General features: G+C 40.8%; 1 protein-coding gene and 1 long non-coding RNA gene across 2 annotated transcripts in view; both read left to right on the top strand.

Annotated features, from left to right (window-relative positions):
• The window catches only part of LOC145434183 (serrate RNA effector molecule homolog), a 356705-nt gene that overhangs the window by 215733 nt on the left and 119062 nt on the right, over positions 1–21910 (top strand). The gene's annotated exons all lie outside the window — the stretch shown is intronic.
• Positions 5231–7099, top strand: LOC145434163 (uncharacterized). The gene is made up of 2 exons (XR_013913286.1): positions 5231–6369; positions 6475–7099. It is a non-coding gene; the product is annotated as an uncharacterized LOC145434163 (long non-coding RNA).

The raw sequence follows: 21910 nt of genomic DNA, 5'->3' as shown, positions 1-21910 counted from the left end.
TGCACAGTTCATAGCCTACTATACAGCGCTTAAACTGATCATGTCTGAGGAACATTAATTCCCTCGCGAGTTACGAACATATATCAATATTTTGTAAGCTATCTAATCCCTCCCACCATTCTCTATGTCATGAATCTTTCTTTATGATGCTATCGCAAAATCTACAATCAGTTGCATAACGAAGTCCTATCATTTGCCACCTTTTAAACTTTAATTACTCTGTCTCACGTAGATTAGATCGCCACTGTAGCATCACAGCGGTTTCACAGAAGCAATGAATTAGGTGATTTATTACAAATTTTACTGTATATTTATGGTTTACTTAGCCGCGAATCAAACAATTTAGGTAGGACGTAATGTTGATGAAATATAAGATTAAGTCGAATTCACTTTCCGGTATTTTCGGTATACGCGACTCGTGCGGTATAATATAGAGACATGCGGATGCGGGGCCTACGATACTTATTGTAGGCCCCGAGACATGAATTTGTGAAATGCAAATTCTGTTAATTCGTGTATATTATAAAAGGAAAATTGAGAATCCGATAGGTCAATTTGAAATACCCCGTTCCTCCTTCATATCTGGCGAGCTTCTTCTTCTAGTAGCTAATATGAATATAAGAAATCGGGTCAATATTGTCCCCATTGCGCAATGGGGCTGAGCACAATGATTCAATGATTCTAATCCGAATCGAATCGATTCGCCCCTTGGCCAGTGGGCCATTATATACGAGTTATTTTATCATCGAGAATTTTCGGTACTTTCGGTAGTTTCGGTACTTTCTTCTTGCCGTAGAGACCATGAAATGATCCCCGCACCTAAAAAGTGTGACCAAAGTCTTCATGTACGTACGCTAGCGGAAGCGACATTTCTGTGAAATAATAATTGACCCACAGAATTATCACAAAGATTTGGTGGAAAAATACCAAAAAACAGTGTCTTCAACTGACGTTATTTTGCATGTGATCACATAAACGTTACGTATTTGAGCTTTGAAAGTCATTTAGACTGTTATGACCTCACAGCTAACGATATTCGACTGCCCAGCCAATGGTGCTGGTCGAAGGATTATAGTTAGTTCCATCGAAAAATAGTGTTGTTTTTAGAGCTTTGAGTAAGCAAGGCATAGAATTATAACCTTATGATGGAACCATGATGTAATTTGTTCGTGTTCACTTTAAATTCGCATTTCACAACGTACTAACTCAGAGGTTCGCGTTCAGAAGCGAACCTCGGTAGAGTCTGCCCGATTAATTATTTGTGTGATGTAATCGAGGTTTTCAATAATTCCTTGAATTCCTATATACTAGCACTCACGGACATCACGATAGCAGCAAAACTAAGACTAACCTATTGTTTGGTACAATATTTTCTGATTTTTAAGAATCGATGGAAATATGAAAAATCACGGCATGCGGGGGAGTTGATATATAGTGGTGACATCCACCGCCATCTATGCAGGCGAGCTTAATTTTATTCTTGCCAGCAGTAGCCGAAGCGTTGGAGGCTTGTCTTCGTCCCTCTCTCCCCCTGTGTTGCAGAGGCACATGATCCCCATCGTGAAGAAATGACAATTTGGAATCGTGTTCGTCTCATGAAAGAAGTCTTCCTTATAGTTTTGTATGGTATATTCATATTGAAATAAACCCGAATATTTTCGGCTGACACTCGTCAGGGGTAATCGTCAGCAACTAGTAGAGAATTGGAAAGAACATTGTATATCAACAATCGTATCACAAAATATGACGTCACCAGCATGAAATTTCAAACGAGAGAGCGTTCAATGTAATATTTTCAGGTGGTACACGAACTCCTTTTGTTGACAGAGTTGGGTTGGTGTATTTTGATAAAAGTCGACTCCGAATCTCGATAATTATTCGCACAAATCGGATTATCTAATAGATGTTTGCTGATGGCAGAATTAATGGCCTTTGATCTGTTATAGTTTTGTCTAGAGCCCAGTGGTTCTCTAACTGGGGTCCGTGAGGCAATTTTTGAGAACCGTGAAGCACGTTCCAAAATGCATAACGACCCGGAAAAACAAACTTTTGGAACATAAAAAATTTCAGGCAACTTATTTTTAAACCAACATTATATCATTAATCAACATAAAGTAGAGTATTTTGGTGCATAACTATTCAATTTTAAATATTACTTCGCGTTTGTGAATCGCATGTATATGGTAGTGATGATATTTGGCCGACCCGTTGGAAGGGATCTGGAGGATTCGTCCCCCAAAGATTAGATTGATCGGGGGTTGAATGTGATTCGCAATATTAGAGTTGCGTTTTGAAAACCCTGAAAACACAACCAAACATAGCAGAGCTAGTCGCAAAAAAATCGGCTACACCTTTGATATTAACACCTCAAAATCAAACAAGTTGTTTTGTGTTGATTTTGTATGGGGACGTGAGTCATTTAAAAAAAGCCAAGTGAATTATTTTGAAAAGTTTAAGAACCACTGGTGTACCTGCCTTTTTCGACTCGTCGCCCACTTATCAAGCTCAACACAAATTTTCGCACTCCCCATATCTACGGATCCGAAAAAGAGGACATATCAACGGAATATTTATTCACCTAACTCTGATCGCTGGTGAATTGACTAAATAAAGTCATTTTGGAAAACCGGTTTCCGCATCTACTTTCCGTTGAGTTAACCTTTTTGTAGTCAGCTTTCGCGTCATATGCAGAATATGTCGTCTCCACATCGATCTTTTGGCCTTGTTAATTAAATATACCTCACTATGGACGTTCTAACATTTTCGCCCATTGTTTCTCGAAATCGCCCACTGGGGGGAGATATACACCCACTGATCGCGTATGAGAAATTCCAATTGACTACAGCGAAAATCCTTCAGGTCACAAAATAACAACATTTAATAAGGTTAATAACAATGGGCCCGCGGCAAAAGATGCGTGATAATTAAGTTACGTACCCGAAATTTGGGAGATACCTCTCACATCAGCTATACCAGTAAATCTGGTCACGTGGGCTGAGAGATTATAAATAAGATTGATAAAAATATATGCAAATGCAATTACCAATATAATTTACAATATTCAATCGTGAATTTGAAAATAAAAACTTTCGCGACGATAGACAACGAATACACGCTGGTTTTTCATAGCATTAACACTTGTGATTTCAATAGGTAATAAGCGACAAGTCAATATAAATAAGATTTGTCTGGTGTTCGTCGTTACCTATACACTGCTCGTACGTGAATCGCGCAATGCACACCGGACTTATTTCGCTACGGATACCATGTGTTAGTTTTTGTACACCATATGCATACTGGTGACATTGTCCGTCATCGAAGGGGGTTCTGGAGGCCTACGCCCCCATAAATTTGGTTGATCTCCCTTACGGAGCCCTAAATTACTGGACCACGACCTGGCTTATCGATCTCGCCCTCCATGACATGCCACCCCTTTTTTGTCGCTTGCTTTTTCTATACTTGCTTCTTTACTTTTCATTCAGTGTGCATGCCTTCTCTTTACATCGCCTAGGCCAAGGTGGGTGTCTTATTCCATAGACTTCTCCAAGTCGCTTCGACACCTTCCTATCTTTTCATTGTATCGCATTTTTGTGGTGTATTGAACTGATATAAATTGCTAATAAACCAATGACTAAGACAAATACGTACACTTACTTACCGCAACTAAATCGCCGTGGTTCCTTTATAGTTCAGAGTTCCTGAATAATATCGACTGGAAAGTGACAACTATCTAAAATTCCTTCTCTGTCTTGACTGCGTCCAGGCAGCGCAATAGTGAAGGGACGCGTGCTAGGGAGTAGAAACTAGTCACTGGATTAAGAAACGATGTGACGTGACCTCGATACCACAAATATAGAGGGAGTGGAACGGTCCGGCTCGCTGTTTGAATACGGCGGCTTTTCAATGAAAATACCTGCTGCCAAAATTCCTCACACTGCCAACTTTAATTTGAGACCACATCATATTTAGAGCGTAGTGCCGTGGTCCAATAAGATCCCACGTAGTCATCGTCGTTATTATCATCCATTGCCATCAGTTCAAATTACCGCAAGATTGTGATACAATGGAAAGATAGGAGTCGAAACGACTTGGAATAGTCGTTCAAACACTTACCTTAGTGCAGTGCTCCCCAAACTTTTTGTACACGCGTACTGTAACAGTCACAATGCGACTACTGATCGGAATGCATGATTATTTTTGGCATATGCCAATACTAGCTTATTTTAGGTATTTTTCAGGTTTTATTTTTGGCAGTTTTGCCATCGTGATGAATTCATACTTGTATATCAGAATTAACATGTAAAACGCTTTAATTTAGCTTTTCCTATCAAACGAAAATCACAAAAAGTGCAGTAGTCACTTTGTACCAACAGCGTGAATGAAAACCGAATTGATAACGGTCTTTGAGAGCGAATTAATCCAATACATGGGAAGCGAGTGGCGCAGTTGGTTAAGCGCCAGCGTCACGACACCAATGGCTGTGGTTCGAATCCCGGTTCGACCCAACTTCTATGTGTCGGAAGTTTATCTGGGCTCCTCATCGCTAACCTCACTGCAATAGCAGTGTCTCAAAAAGCCCAGTATGATGGTGAGCCGCGCCAGTACAAAGTCGGCGAGACGGACTTTCAGCATTCCCGTGGCCACTTACTGGCCACGGATAATTTCGTGGCCGGCCATGAAAAGTGCTATTCTGTGGCCGGCCATGGTAATTTTCATGGAAATTTCGTGGCCGGCCATACTGAAATTTCATGGCCGGCCATGTCAAACTCATTGTCATGGCCGGCCATGACTAAATTTCATGGCCGGCCATAGCCAAATTTCATGGCCGGCTGCAATATATCAAGTTAGTATCGATGATAAGTACTGTATGTGGCCCAATCGTGGTCAAATGCATGATCAATTATGTTCTATTATGGGCGTACAGTAAATAGAACTAGGTGAGAGCGAGAGTTTAGCTCAGTTTATATGCATTTTCACCTGAAATACCAGATGAATAGCGATACAATGAAACGATAGGAAGAAGATGAAACGATCTGTAATAGTCTCTATATATCAATTAAAAACACAAAAAATGATGTAAAGAATGCATTAAAAAGGGGGATATCCTCTAAATGAAACAGGAAATAATGGTATAGAAAGCTAGAAGTGATGAAGACATTATCAAAACTGGTAACTATGGTAAGTGTTGATTTATATCTTTTTTATAGAAATATACCAAAATATTCGGCTGACACTCGTCACAGCTAATCGTATGCAACTGCATAGAATTGGAAAAAACAATGTATACCAGATATCTGTCAGAAAATCTCTATAAGTTCCCCAAAAGCTGTGAGATTCACATGACATTCTGTGGCCGGCCACAGAACAGATCAGAGCTCGCTGTGGCCGGTGCTTCCCCCGTTCTGATATTGATTTTCAACCTTAAGATGTGCAATGTGCATTGTGCAGTTGCAATCGATTGTATAGTTGGTTTTATTTTGTAAATATGCAAACCGACGATTAAACAATATGATGATGATAATGGCCTTCATTTTTCAACCATGTTTATCGTTTATGATGAGTCTGCGATGCGAATAAGTAATACATATATATTTGATCATGCCTCAGTTTAATGATGTTTGTAGGGGCAGTTTAAAATCTTTCGTGGATTGCCCTGATGAATTTATGAATAATACAATACTGTACTGGGAATTTGTCTTAAGTCACTGCCGATTTTCGATTTACGCTTAAGTAGACTCGACTATTACCTTTTTGAATGCATAATCTGTTCCATCGAGATACTGGATCGGTCAATATGCGGTCATTTTACCTGTTTTCTTGTTTCAATACTAAATACCGTAATGAAAGTACCCGAACGAAACAATTAGGGAATCAAAGAACCAAGAATATGTAGAAAATACTGTTTCAAGTTCCAGAAAAGCTGTGAAATCCACATAACATTCTGTGGCCGGCCACAGAGCAGCTCGCTGCTCGCTGTGGCCGGTGCTTCCCCGGTGCTTCCCCCGATCTGATATGTCTTTCCAACGGTATAGGACATGTAGTTGCAAACAATTCCATAGTTTGTTATCCTTCGTATAGCTGAATAGCTGTGAATTTGATAATGCCAGGCTGATACAATCCTTCCTCTCTGTATCAGGTCTATGATAATTCCGCGATATGCGGTTATATACATATTTGATTATCGTACTGCTATACAATACATACGACGTTCGAGATCCTCAACATCAATGGAGCTTGCACTCATTTGCACGATGAGAATTGTGTCGATGCATCTAAGAATATTTCTATGCTGTAGCAGCACGTGAACTTGACACACTGCAGATGTGCTGTGGATGTAGAATAAAGACAACGATGTAGCCTAACCTGCCGGTAATATTGGTTAAATGTGGGGCTTTGTTCCCAGAAATTTGATTTTGGTCACGTTTTCGATCCTATATAATTTGTATGTATAATGTATATTGTATATCCACCTAGGTGCCGTTCTTCCAGGCTGAAGCAAATACGAATGAGATGCATGTCGCAGTCACTAACGATGCCGTGTATGCCAGAGGATACTTGATTACTTGGGTGCAAGGATCGTTTTGTATCGCATGTCGTTGTTAGATCAAGCTGCTAACCGATGTGGTGGGCTTAGGACGTAAATGTGCCTGCTATATAATTAAATTACTGTTATAATAATAGATAACTTCAGATACTTTGCGTCATCTAAGGCAGCAGCATCGATCGATGCGACATCAAATGCAGCGCCATCGATCGACGAAAAAATGCTCATGTCAAGCCTGCGAATTGACCAATAGGCATGATATATTTGTGGTTGATGCAGGGAACAATGTGCAATTCAGCGAACAATCTTGATGACACAGACAAGTCCCAATCATTCATTATAATTCGACATTTGAATGCGGTGCAAATACTTATCGCCGTGCAAAGTGCATCCGATCTCTCGTGCCCCTGGGTGTTTTCTGTGAAAAGCATGTACCGGACACATTGCATTCATGCAACTACTTGTATATGAATTGTGAATGATTGTAATCATATCTTCAATTGCTACAGATTTTGTGAAATTGGTAACGGAATAAACAAACTTTTTGTAGCAAAATATGACGGCTTCTTTATGTAAAAAACGAAGGAGGGGCAGGGAGTCAGATTATCTACGTTTCCATCGCTAATGGGCTTGGGCGACGGAGATGCGAAGAAACTGCAAGGCTATATCGAGTCTGCACCACGGTTTTATCTTTCACGCAATCCCATTGCGTTGATCGCCTGGCGTGGAAGCTGTGTGGACACCAGTTTTAATGTAAAGACGTTTGTCTGACCGAGCAATAAGATGTACGCAGTACGCTCATACATTACTCTATCAAATATATATCTAGATTCTAGAAAGTTCAAGGAACGTATGTTTCGGTGTTAGTTTACAACGCACCGTCCCAGAGTACTTTTTCAATAGTCAGTGGGAATTAAATTCATTTCTACAGCGAACAGAGATGGTAACACGTGTAAAGCCGTGCAAATTTTGAACCCATCCCTAAACTACTCAATAAAGTGGTAATGTAACTTATGTACGTGCGATAATATAGTGGAAGTCGTCTATACAAACCTTGCCGCCAGCAAGTTCGTATTGTAAATGAAGAAGATCTAGTTGACTATTGTCAAATTGGATGCAAAGGGCGGATTTTGATCCAACTAGATGTGCCAAAATCACGAACTGGCCATGAACTCGTGGCCGGCCACGATGAATTCTCATGGCCGGCCATGAAATTCACTGTGGCCGGCCACGAGACAATGCATTTTCATGGCCGGCCACGAGAAATTCGTGGCCGGCCACAAAAAAATCTGTGGCCAGTAAGTGGCCACGGGAAAGCTGAGACCCCTACTGAAGTCGGCAGTAAAGAAAAGTCCGGATGCATGAAAGAGAGAGAGACTGAAGCTGGAAGCGCGCGAGTGTGAAAGTCGTCCGGAATGAATACGAAAAGCAAAGAACCTGAACATTACTAATATCATTGTCGTGGTGTACATGACCTTTATAGGCGATAAACACCACTGTTGTATGTGTGAAATAAACCAAACCAATCCAATACATAATCGATTGCTTCTGCAATATCTAATCTCAATAGTCGATTCGATATTCGTGCAAAATTAGCCTACCTACATTCATACAGATGATAATACCACTTGTGATTACAATTAAAAATGCTTGCTGACAGGTTTGCATCAAATCCTTAACTACCTATCACGAGAGGCTTAATATTCAATATAGAATGAAAACATATCTAGATCTACCCAGCAAAGAAAAATCGAGGAAAGAACGGAATGTAGGCCTATATATATGGTACGCACTGATGCGTAGGTGGTGCTTCTTGGCAACTGAGGCCTTTTGCACCATATGTATGTTCAAAGTTCATTGATGAATATATATATATCGACTTTTCAATTAGATAAAATAAAAAGGGCAAAAGAAAACAGAATACAAAAGAACATCGAGATAATCAGTTTTGGGCTCGTGTTAAGCGTCTCCAACGTAGGCGGTCGTGGGCGTCTTCAAGCGACAGCCCGCGTTGCGCTAGATCAGTCTCCATTGTCGAGCGCCATGTTTTCCGATTCCAGCCCCCTCTGCGCCATGGCTCCGTGGGAATGTGATTGATGATGGTGGCGGCTGGTTGCTCGTCTTGATGCCGCGCTAGATGGCCGATTAGGCGGAAGCGTCGTTCAGCTGCCAGTAGGATTAGACGGCATGGGACCGTTCCTGTGAGTTCTCGCAATGCATTCGTGGATCTATGCTCCGGATGGTGAATGCCGAGTGCATAGCGGAGGAGTGCGTCGTAGTTAGCGTTGAGCGTCTTAGCCAGCTTCTATGTCAGCGTGAGTGCCTCTATTCCGTAGAGAAGAACCTGCTCGACAGTGGCACGGAAGATACGGGTCTTGAGCTGGGTTGAGGCACTTGAATGGAAGAGCGGCTATGTAGCCGTTTAACCGCGCTCCAGGCCTTTGCTCGCATCGCCTTGAGCGCTTTTCCAGAGTCAGTGACGTCAATACCGAGGTATACAAAACTCGTTACATACTTGAGATCGATTTCTCCCAGTTGAATTGGTGTTGCGTTCTCCGGTAGAGCTGGTATGGCCGGAACCTCAGTCTTCTTGGCGTTGATCTGGAGGCCAACAAGAGCGGCGGCGGCCTCTAGCTGGTTAATGAGGCGCTGTGCCGATGCGGTGTTCGGGGCAAGCAAGGCTAGGTCGTCTGCGTAGGCAAGAATACCTACGTGGATTGCCTCGCGAGTCGTACGCGTGCGCGTTCCTGGCCGTGGCCGCCATTCAAAGAAGTTCGTATTATCCGGAAAGGCCGTTCGTAGCACGAAGTCAAGGATGACCACGAACAAGAATGGTGCCAGGGTGTCACCTTGAAGCACACCAGCCGAAGTGTTGAAATCTCCGCTTGGGCCGTCATCTGTTCGGACTCGCGCTCGTGTGTCAGTGTAGAGGGCCATAATGGCGTACGTTATCACCTCAGGAATTCCATAGAATCTGAGGATCCCGCCATGGCTGGGCGCGAGACCGAGTCGAAGGCTTTTGCGAAATCAACGAAGACGGCCACGACATTCTTTTTGTGTGAGCGGCAGGTGTCAATGATTGTGCGCAGTGCCAGGATGTGCTCTGCCTGAGCATTCAGGAGCTTGGTAGAGAGTTGCTCATGTATGCGAAGGAGTAGTACTCGGTCGAACAGCATGGCAGCGGTCTGCATCAGGGAGATGCCTCTGTAGTTCGCTGGGTCACTCGCAGCGCCTTTCTTGTAGATAGGGACGATTTCGCTCTCGAGCCACTCGGGGGGCACCGGGCCGCCTTCGAGGACGCCATTCATGACGTCGAGGAGCACAGGTGCAACGCCCGAGGGGTATGCAGCCGTTGGGATGCCGTCCGTGCCGGTCGCCTTGAATTGTGGTACTGCACGCATGGCTGTCTTGATCTCACCTAGCGTGATCAGGGTTGTATTGATCGCTAGAGGATTTGCTGCTAGTGAAGACGGTGCAACGAGCACATCGATGTCCGGTGGTAGATAGGGTCTCGAAGTGTGCTGCGAGGTCTTCCGTACAGGCCTTCACGCGGGTCCTCTTGAAGACAACTAGTTCACCGATGGCTTTCCAGGCTGCTCTTGATCGGCCTGCTTCCAACTCATTTTCCACGCAAAGGGCAATAGCTTCGAATCGTTCCTTGCGAGCTGCGTCGTAAACGTTTGTTAGGTACAGAGCTGCCTCGTTAGCATCGCTATGTGCATCCAGTGTTCCAGAGGTGTACTTAGTCATTGATGAAACTATATCGGTATTATCCATGTCCACGTGACACAGTCTATCAGTGATTGATCCATAGAGACTTTTCAAGAGCAAGTTAAAAGTGAATATAATTATGCCTACGCATTGAGCTAAAATAGGGTTACCGTACTTTGGAACCGAAAAAGGAGGAAACTTTAACCAAATCATAAGAGTTAGTTGATGAGGACTGAAACCAGCCGATTTGCAATATTTACTGCAAATTTTGTGGTGTTGACTAAAAAAAGGTCATCTCTTTCATTCGACTCGTGAATGACCCTCTCGAACATTCTTATTACCTATTTATAGCATCACTTATGCCGATTTTCAGTTGACTCTGTCCATTATCCTAGATGTAAAAGCTGTAAAGGAGGACGAATTGTTAAAAAGGAGGGCATTTAGGCGTCCTCGGAGGAAATTTTCAAATTCCTGAAAAAGGAGGACAAATCCTCCTAAAGGAGGACTCATGGTAACCCTAGATAGGGTTACCATATTTTAGGAATCGGAAAAGAGGATAGTTTTTCAAAAGTTTTAGACTTACCATACCGGAGAGAAATCCGGAAAAGTTGGTATATTTACTCCCGGTCATCACTTTCATTCGACTCTAAATCTACCCACTTTATACTGGAATTTAGTAGTGTTGACTAAAAAAGAAAAAAGGTCATCCTTCCAACTCAATTCCTGAAATACCCACTTGTTATGTGGTTTTTCGTTGGTTGACTAAAAAAAGGTCGTCTTACTGGCTCAACTCCCGAAAGTACCGCGGGACCGTTGCTTGAGTGCTGATTTCATCCAACTTTCACATACATTTAACCATAATTTTCAAAAAAGATGACATTTTGATCGTCCTCCCAGGACACTTTCAAAAAAGTCAAAAAAGAGGAGTATTGTAACCCTACGAATACCGTTTCTCAATCGTGGCTCGTTATACTTGATAGAACGTGCTGATCATATGGAACAACGAGAGCACCCGACATGTGAGGTGAGGTGTGTTCGACTTAGTGCATTAAATTCCTAAAATAAGAAGTCGTTGAATTTTGCGGGACTATGAAAGCAATGGAACTTGGAAATTTCTAGAATTATCTCATCTTGATGAATCAGATAATTTGAGAAGCGTTTTGTCAGTCGCACATGCAGGCCCTTGACAATGATACCGGGCCGGGCTATCGTAGTCTTTCGAGTGCCTATCCTAAAGTGCCTTCTTGCTTGGAGTAGGCCTACGCCAGCAAAAATGCAATATCGTAGCCTTGATTGGAATAAAGTATCAGGTATCGGCATTTCTGAGTCGCATTGCAAGCGAATTAAGGATCCGGAACATACGAATTCTGTATTCATACGTGTACGAAAAGCAGAGGTGGTCAGTAACGAAGTACTTCTACTTTTTCGAAGTACTCAAGTAGTTTTCCTCTACTTCTGGTACTTACTCAATTAGATCCGATTTTCCCTACTGCTACTTCTACTTCTATTTCGCAATATTTTGTGATCTACTTACTTACTTTTCGCTATTTTCAGTTTGTCAAGTAGAAGTAGTTCAATCTCCCAATCAGTAAGATAGCCTGAGAAATTTCGGGGCTGTTCTCACGGTGTATCAACATTTAATTTTCAGAAAAGTTGAGTAAAGCCAAGAATTTTCGTCGCGCTTCCCGCGCAGTGGCTACGGAGTGACCAGTATGATTTCACGAAAGTATCGGTGAATATAATTTAGGTAGCGGGTTGGCGTGCTTTCGTATACACCATATTGTCGCCCTTCGCCCATATGAAATAATTCATCACAGTAGGCCTATATATGGCTCATCATAACGTTTGAAACTGTTGTTTCGCAATCTAGCGTTTACTTGTCATATCGTAATCTAGCATGTCCATGGCGTGTCCTAATCTGGAAAAGTAGACTCTGACTTTTTTTTAGTGTTGTTTTAGCATACCATTTTTGAAACCTTCTGGACTAAAGGCATGAAATAGCGTTTCACTTTTAGAAGTAGTATTTATATTTCACTTTTAATTCCCAGTATCATATACTTTGAGTTCTAATTAATATCAGTTCTTTTGTCCGGATAACATACCTGTTGAAGTATAAAAGCAAGTGTAGTAATGCCTTTAATTTCCGAAAATAAAGCTACACAATATGGCATTTTTACGGTCCACCATATTTTTATTAACGTTTACTAATCGCGCAAAGTGTTTACACCGTATCCTATATAACTTCTACGTATTGCTATTCGACTAAACTATACGGGCCTTATAATATGGGGGATGGCGCCGTACCATGCTATTTTCTAAAACGTGCTGTTCGAGAAAACAGAGGTTTAGTATCGCATTTCCATATCAATACTATCATGATGGGAATGATTGCTTATGCTATCGAAAATTGGATACCTGTTGGTATGCATCAATATGAATCAAGCTCGTCACCTTTCGCATAGCTCAATTTGCACCTTTTCACAATCCATGTGAACGAATTAGGATCGTTTTCACAACTACTTACTTACTTGAGTACTTTAAAAGTCAGTCAATTCTACTTCTACTTCAAGTAGTTTTATGGAATAAGTACTTCTACTCGTACTTGAGTAGATTTTTTTCGTCGCTACTTCTACTTCTACTTGAGTAGCTTTCTTGACTACTTTGACCACCTCTGATGAAAAGTGACTTATACGAACGAGTATCCTATCGTCGAGACATCCCGTTCAAACGGTCCGCAAAACGCAACGTCAAAATGCATGCTAGAAGCTCTTACAGCTCATCAATCATGAATTCAATGACGCTTTGATCTAACTATAGATAACTAACCTACAGCGGACGGGTAAACGGTGGAAGCAATGGGTAGCTATTCTCATTAATATATACCCAAGGAACAGCTTTTGGCTTCAAATAGGTTGTTGGAAATGACATATAGTCTTCAGGGGTAGTGATGAATATAAGTTGAGCTTGACAAGGTGTGTCGAGTCAAAAAGTATAGGAACATCGGTCTACCATATTCCAAACTTAAGCATTTCCATGTACAAATGCAGTGTACTCTAGAGACTGCAACTTCACCACCTTACAGCCAAAAAAAATGAAAGAGCTATGGAAAATTGTCTTTGTAACCAGCTTGCATATGATACCCTACTCGCTTGAACATTTTTATAAGGTTTTGCTCAATTCGCATTCTAAATTGTGTTACGCTTGACCGATTTCATACCATCGATCAAGTTTCGCCTCAATTTAACCTTTAACACTACACCGCATGGCATTCAATGCTACATGGGAATATAGACCAATAGACTAGCCCCTCAGAAAACCCAGTGCCCAATTTCAACTGTAATCCAACATCTGTTTACACCTTTTTAAGTTTTACATTGATAAACCGGAATGCTGCAGAGCAGTAATGAGCAGAAAATCGTCAATTTTTCAAAATGAAGTTACTTTTGACCCCGGGGATCAATTTTCCTCAAATAAACTTTGAGCTCTAAATTAACTCATCTATGCATGTACCAAATTTCAGAAGATTTGAGAATGTGGTGGTTCCAACTTTTGTTGTCCAGGTTGGGAATGGCGTAAGTACATTAATAACTGATCCGAATAAAGCTTGTCACCATTCGCCACACGACATATCAATCTCCCAGAAATTGGGTGAATCCGATCCAAATCCTAATTCATTCAATAAAAAAATCTCGAATACTAAACCAATCCGACAAAACTTCACAAATCCGGTTTTTTCAGACCCTAGTCCAAATCCATGCTCATCTCTGCTGCACTGCCATCAAAGAATCTGGCCAGGTTCTGTCCACGAAATGGTCTTGATCATACCCACTCCGCAACCAGCCCTGCTATAATAGGGCTACCATATTTTGAGGTCCAGAAAAGAGGACACACTTTACCAAATCACAAAACATATTAATTCAGACGAGGTAATAAGTAATTTGTGGATTTTTACTAGAAATACTGCTGTGTTGACTAAAAATAGGTCATTTTTCCGACTCGACTCCCGAACAGACATGGGGTGATTACTTCGTGAATGTAATCGATTGCGATTACGATTACTTCTGAATGACGCGATTACGATTACGATTACGATTACAGCAAAATCAGGAAGTAGTCGATTACGATTACGATTACATTGGAAAAGTAATCTCGATTACTCACGATTACATTTATTTTGCGACTTAGAAGTTATATTGGAAGACAATATATGGACTGCGCTGCAAAGGCCTAATGAGATAACAACTTTCTTTAACAAACATGCGACATTTGATTGTTACGTCATAAAGTACCCATTGCGCATTTTATATTGGACGATATATCGCACTCAACGATTTGCATTCTTGCCAGGTCCTGCCGCACCCCAAATTTCCTAATAGGGTGGGGAGCGATCTCGAAGGGGACTCAAAAGTATTCCGTAAACCAACACAAATTATAGACTAAATGTCCAAATGTCTTCCTTTTTGAGATTTTGTCCTCTTTTTTTAGAATTTTAGTTAAAATTGGACCTAGATACCATAAAATTGCACTGAATTAACGCTCAGGCGGGTATTTAGGGAGCCGAGCCGAGCGAAAGTTGACTTTTGTTTTAGTCAACCGACTAGAAGTGGAACAAATTTACCATTTTCAGTATTTTCCACAGGTATTCTAAGTTTGAAAATTTTGAAAAAGTGTCCTCTTCTCCCGATTCCAAAATGCGGTAGTCCTATTATAATTATGAATTACGTGCTCCCAGCTCTTCAGGTAAATCTGATCATCGGAGACTGAGAGAGGATTAAAAATGAATAGTAATATAATGCAATTACCAATAATATTGACGAAATTAAATCTTCAACTTGAAAATTAACTTCCCAATGGGGGCCCAAGACCAGCGTTTGGAGTGGGGGACGATTTGCTGTTTTTGTCCTCATTCTAGCTGCAAGCCACGCTAACATTGTATATAAGCCGATGGCTATGACTGCAGGTCCAAATGTTGAGTAAAGAATTATGGAATAACGATTGGCGCACTTTTCAAGCAGAATCATATCAGAATAAGAGAAAGTGAACATAAAATTCTGCCTTCAACTTAATACAGATAATGTAATGCAAGCGGATATTACGAGAAACGGTGGGTTATGATATATATCAGCAGCAGTTGATTTTTAATGCTTCGTGGTGGAAACCGTAATGTATTATTTGACGAGTAGGCTAAGATATTTCAAACCTTTGTCCAGTGTACGTTCGGACTACATAGGCCTACTGCTCGCCAAGCACTCAAGCAGCAACGGTAAAAGTGCGTTTAACTAAGCATAAACAAACATCAATACAAAAGTTACTATTTTAAACAAGGGAGAGTGGTGATTAATTATCCTGCTGCGGGGTAGTGGCGTCTGTAATGAATTGATAACCTGATATACAGCACGGTGAGTGTTCTTACGATCACACTAATGTACATCGAATATCTATTCAGTATGTGTGGATAGCTGTATACTTCTTACGCAATGACGAGCAAAAGCTAATAGGTCAGCTCTGACGTAATAATGAGCAGTGGCATTTGAAAATCTGACGTTTGTGCTATCACTAACTGGCAGGCCGTGTTATTTTTGGCATTTCAGGAGCCAGATGCCAAAACTGCCAAAAATAAAAATTTGAAAATGCCAAAAATAAGCAATTTTTGGCATATGCCAAAAATAACACGGCCTGCCAAATAGTGTATTTCGTTCATGGTGTTGTGTTAACAGGACCGCGCTACAAGCGAGAAGAGCGTTTGTGAAAGGCAGGTTTCTTAATCTGGGTCCAGCCCACCCATTAGGGGTGAAAGCATGGTGTCCTAAATGGTCTGGGCACGGCGAGATTGAACTGCTGACTGTATTTGGTTTACGTCATACTTTCCATTTGTCCGAAGGCAATTTTACGACCATTTTTGACCGGCTTGTCGAGCGCTAAATTTGATAAAACGGGTATCAATGAGAAGCTGCCGCAGTACTGATTATTTAAATATAAATTACATTCTGCTCATGGAACTGGAACCCCCAAAATCAACCACGATTTTTGCATTGTGATCGAGTTGAACATTGTGACGCAACAAACTGTCTGGCTATTTCTGAGCTGCATAGTCTCGTTTTGCCAGACAGTCTTGTTGCGTCAATGTTCTTTAACAAGCTAACCTTCCCAGGACTCTTCCATGTGAGTTGGTAATATTAAAGCCACCTGAAGTGACAAAAATCCTCCGAAAATACATCGGTAGACTGAAGGAGAAATGATTGTCGGGCTACTAAATAGAGTGTGTTCAGGAAACTCCTGGAAAAGGATCGGGAAGAAAATTCTTTCCGCGATGAGGTCGATGGCACTGGCGAAGTGATCTCTTTTCATGATGCATGGAAGCCGGTTCGGCCCTCCAAAGATTTTGAAGCTCTAAAAACCTTTTGTGGATGACTGGCAACATTCTTTCCCTCAACGGCTACTTTTGAAGCCGATATTTCCCAAATTCGCTGGGCGAGAAATGAATTTAGGAGAAACTTAACTGACCTGAGTTTGGAAGCACTGTTACAGTGCAAACGATTTAAGTCTATTCAACAGCTGTAACAATCAGCTGTTGAGCGTGTTTGATAGGATTTTCTTTTTTTTTTGCTTATTGGCACTGATTCCGACGGATACTGCACATTTTGTGGTTTCGTTTGATATTATTAACCTATGAAATCGTTAGGTTTTTTCTTCTTCTTATTGTTTGTTAGCACTGATTATACGTGGATGCTGCACATTTTGTGGTGTCTTTTGACAAAGTAGCCCAAATAAAGCGTTTTTGTGACTAATTCGAGGCTGAAACTATCTATTTAGAGGACGATGCCAAAACTGCCAAAAATAAAAATCGAAAAATGCCAAAAATAAGTTATTTTTGGCAGTTTTGGCATATGCCAAAAATAACACGGCCTGCTAACTGGTATAATACCTCGTCCTTGTTCACGAATGTTCAGTTTATGTCATAGTCCCGTACAAATAAAAAGTAATCGTTCTTTCACAAAGAAATCGATTGAATATTGGAAGTAGTCGATTACGATTACGATTACTTCTGAATTTTCTGGAATGTAATCGATTGCGATTACGATTACTTGAAAATGCTGTAATCGTCGTAATCGATTACGATTACTAATCGCGATTACCCCATGTCTGCTCCCGAAATCGTTTTTTGTCATCCTTGCTGTCGCTGGCGTCGCATTCCAGCGTTTTTTAGTTGTGCCTGTGCACCGTGCTGTGCATTGTGCATGTACGTACATGTGTGTGCAATAGGGTTATGACTAGAAAAAAAAATTCAAAATTTTGTGTGCCCTGTAGTCACAAACGATGAACTTTTGTGTCCTGATTGCAAAATTACCAAAAGTTAAGACTGGTTAAACAAAAACCTCCCGCACAAAAATTTTCCAGTTTTCACGGTATGAAGGATAGGCTTTTTTTAAGATTCAGACTATATAATATATATACCGACTGATTTGAATTTAACTGACACATTTCCAATTGCGAAGATTTAAAATAGTATTTTGGTAAATTTTGATCGCTCATATTGAATTATTCCGATCGTTTTCTTGCTTACAGTCAAAATTAAATAATTATTAAATAATTATTAATTTCAATTTTAGATGTAGACTGTATAGATCGTATAATTTCAATTTGTCTGACACAAATCGAACTGGTTGTTCAGAAAGGCGAAAGTAGAACAACTCAACATATTTTCAGCGGTCTAGAAAACCGATTAGAAGAATATGATGAAAATTTGAAAATGCCATATCACATGTGACTCAGCATCTGTTGATACTGGGCGGCGGAATGGCGTTGTTGTGAAACTGCAAATTGCAGTGATGAGCAAGGGTTTTCATAAACCACAATACATTGGTTGCCAACATAATATTATCGATTCTTAAAGCATATATCAGAGTTTTTCAATCCAACATCCCCAACAAATCCAACTCTCTGCTAGAAATTTGGAGATGATATGGTAAAATACTATTAAAAATTTGGTAAAATCCATCAAGCCAGGATTTCAAATGAAAATATTAGAAAACCGAGGATGGAGGGATGATTTTAAGTTTATCTATGTGCTGTGCAGAGCATGCCGCTCTTTCAGAGAAAATATTAGATTACCACTAATCAAATGGCATAAACTTCCATCTCTACGCAATGCGCGATGGAGCTCAAGGGCTATAATTCCGTACTTCCAAGTCCCCAGATGGAGAGTAACTCTTGAGATATCATGCTTATTCCTCGCAAATGCGTGTCAGGAAGCCTGGTATTCTAACTAGATGTCTTTAGATGGAATATACTGGAGCTCGACCGTTTATCGGTTCGCCGATAATATCGGGACGATATCACACTCCGACAGAATTATCGGTATCAGCCATTGACGCTGAAAAATGATCGGCAATTCTCTTAATGTCACAACATGGCGGTAGCGGTAGGAAGTCAGAAAACTATAATCTTTGACCGCTAGATCGAGAATATTGATATATGTCACAAGCTTACACTTAACACGTGTCCAGATGTAGCCTTTCTAGTTTATTTCATGTGCAAATATAACAATGGCTGTAAAGATGTTCAAATAAATGCTCTGAAGCTTTGAAAATGTGCTTATGTAGCCTATATCCAACTTCTTTTGAATATCGGCTGAATGTATTGGGGTTATCGGTCAAGGTGTGAGATATAGGTTTTATCGGTATCGACCCATAAATCCAATATCGATCGGGCTCTAGAGTATACCAAAGATTATATTTGCCGTTATTTTTGCGCTCGAATGTCCTGCAGCGATAAAGTGCCTTAAAATCCCGTTGGAAGTCGGATATTTCCGTTGTAGATGTCCCTGGCACTAACATAATAACAGAAAGAGAAGTCAAATTGATGGATGAACTTAACCAGAAGTACAAAAAAACATATATACGAAGATTAAATTTGTAGCAAAGAATACCTTTGAATTGTAAATTTTTTCTATATTTGGACCAATGTCGAAAATTGAAGTTGGTTTGTGCGGGACATTTTTTTCGATTTGATTAAAATGATTATATTTTTTTAAATTTATACCAAAATGCTCATCAATTCCTGCTACAGGCGAATCTTTTTTTTCTAGTCATAACCCTAGTGTGCAATCGCCAGCCTGTCAAAGCTATAGAGCAGGGGTCGCCAACTCAAAACAGGTCGCGGGCCACTTTTCAAATTTCGTAGCGGCCGCGGGCCGCATGTATTCAGTATCGATATAAACCAGGCAACCACGTTTTAAAACTCAACGTCAGTACAACGCCGCAGTGTTGGGATGACTCGAGTCATGACTTGACTCGAGTCACTTTTTTCGTATGACTTGACTTGACTCGAGTCACTTTGCTAAAATGACTTGACTTGACTCGGCGTATCAGAAATGTGGATTGACTCGTGACTCGGAGCAAAATTCACGAGTCAATTTCAAGTCATCAAGTAATCGGTGTCGACAAAAATCACTGTATCTTGCATATGGTCGAATTGTTCGCGAAACGCTGACGTAACCCGTGAGAGTGAGCTATCATTCAATGAATCGATGAGCCGCCATTGTTCTCTCGCAAATAAATTGACCGCAAACGAGGTGATCGAAGCTAACAGCTTATACGTTGTCATAAACTAGTATAGTAGTAAAGTAATTTAAGTAATTTAACAGCAAAATGTCTATTTCTGTTCTTACCTTAACCAAGCCTCTTGTTTTATTGATATTGAATTCGAATATAGCGCATGGTCGAATTGTATCATATCAATTGGTTTCTCTATTCTGCTGCGAACTATACACTGAGGCTATGCAATTACTTACGTAGTTTAACAGTTCTACATATATGTGAGCGATACAGCGTGTATATTTAACTCTGCATTCGTTTATCGATTCAGAATCAATGACTACTCAATCTGTATTTCAGACAGCTAGAAAAATGCAATGACGTAATCATGCCCCACACTTCGAAAAGGCAACTTGACCTGAATTGTCACTTGACTCGTGATTTGATTTGACTCGAGTCACCTCCAAAAATCGGATGACTTGACTTGACTCGAGTCACTTTCGAAAATCGTTTGACTTGACTAGACTCGAGTCAAAATGTGCAGTGACTCGAAGGTAGTGACTTGATCCCAAACACTGCAACGCCGTGCTACCTAACATAGGCAATGGGCATAGTGACCACAAAAGAAGTAATATTTTATCAAAGGAATACAAATACAACAAAAATCAATATCATCAATTTCATTTTATTTTGAACTCTGAGCTGTGCACGATATCTGGAAACGCTTTTCAGCGACTAAGGAATCGATATTGGGGCTAGCGAGATACGTTACTAGCTGAAAGACCATCTTCACGTTATAAGCTTGACCTTGTGGGGAAGCCCTATAAGCCAGTGGTTCTCAAACTTTTTTAGACACGCCCCCTATATTAGGGTTGCCATACGCCCGGAATTTCCCGGACATGTCCGGAATTTCACTGAAAAATCCGCGTCCGGGAGGAATTTCTAAAATATGACTAAATGTCCGGAATTCTGAAGGCTTGAAGCAGGCTCAAAAGTTTTTCGTAAATCACATAAACAATATTATTTTCAAGCAGATTAATCCAATTCAAAATTGTTCTTCGCGCCGCGCACGAGTTAATGCAACGTATAATGATATTAGTATGGGCATCAGGCACCACCCTCGCCAAAAATGCAATCAAAATAAATATAAATAACCACCATTTACTGAAATAAGTCTGATTGTAATCGCAATTATAAGCTAACGGTATATTCCTAGAGTAGATTAAGGCCTGGTTCCAAATTTTGGGGTCGTTCGCCTGTATCTGGGGATCGCGATGATGTTGGACGTAATCTGCTTCCTAGGCCGTGAGTAAGTTTGGGCAAGCTGAATTTTTTTAGTGATCAGCTTATTGGGTTTTGAGCTTTGCCACGGAACATTTTCAAGTGGGAAATGAGGTCGCGACCATAAAAGGTTGGATATCACCGGATGTGCAACCTGCTGGTGCATTTTATAGTAGCCCAATATATGGAAGAATCAATATTATTGACAGAATTCATACATAAAATTTAGCAGCCAAATGCATGTAGCAAGTGCCCAACAAGTTACATCGACTACCCTATGATGGGCCCAAGATCAGTGCTTTTTTGGGCGGAAGGGGGGAGAAAAAATGTTGTCGGACCTGATTAAAACATACATAAACAGATAGCCGCACCGACCTAACAGTATAGCAGGGCTGTCAAACACAATCCTGACAGGCCAGACACGGCCTGCCAGATGATTTCATCAGACCCGTGGAGGAATCTATTGCAGACCCTAGTAAGTAGCAATGGATGGCCCAATTCCTGACCTATGTTCCACTCCATTCCTGTATAGTGTATACAGTCGATGGGCAATGCTTTGCTAGTGTGACGTCATATTGACGGTCAATGTGTTACACCTCATTTTCAAATCCGCTAGTGGGCGCTGAAGAGTGTCCGGAATTTATGTCACAAAAATATGGTAACCCTACCCTATATGATGCTGAAAAATTTCGCTTTCCCCTTATCGTCATATCACAAAATACAACCAGAATGCTAGCAATCCCAACCAATAATTTGATGGCAAGGAAGGTTATGACTGATGATGAGAGAATTTTCTTGTATGAATTCCGGACTATACATGAAATTTGAATTTGATGTA

The sequence above is a fragment of the Botryllus schlosseri genome, chromosome 2 (assembly GCF_051294905.1).
Source record: "Botryllus schlosseri isolate E-star chromosome 2, Bs_hap1, whole genome shotgun sequence".
In the NCBI taxonomy this organism is placed as follows: Eukaryota; Metazoa; Chordata; class Ascidiacea; order Stolidobranchia; family Styelidae; genus Botryllus; species Botryllus schlosseri.
The sequence above is the reverse complement of the archived record's forward strand: the minus strand, read 5'-3'. Positions and strand labels throughout refer to the sequence as shown.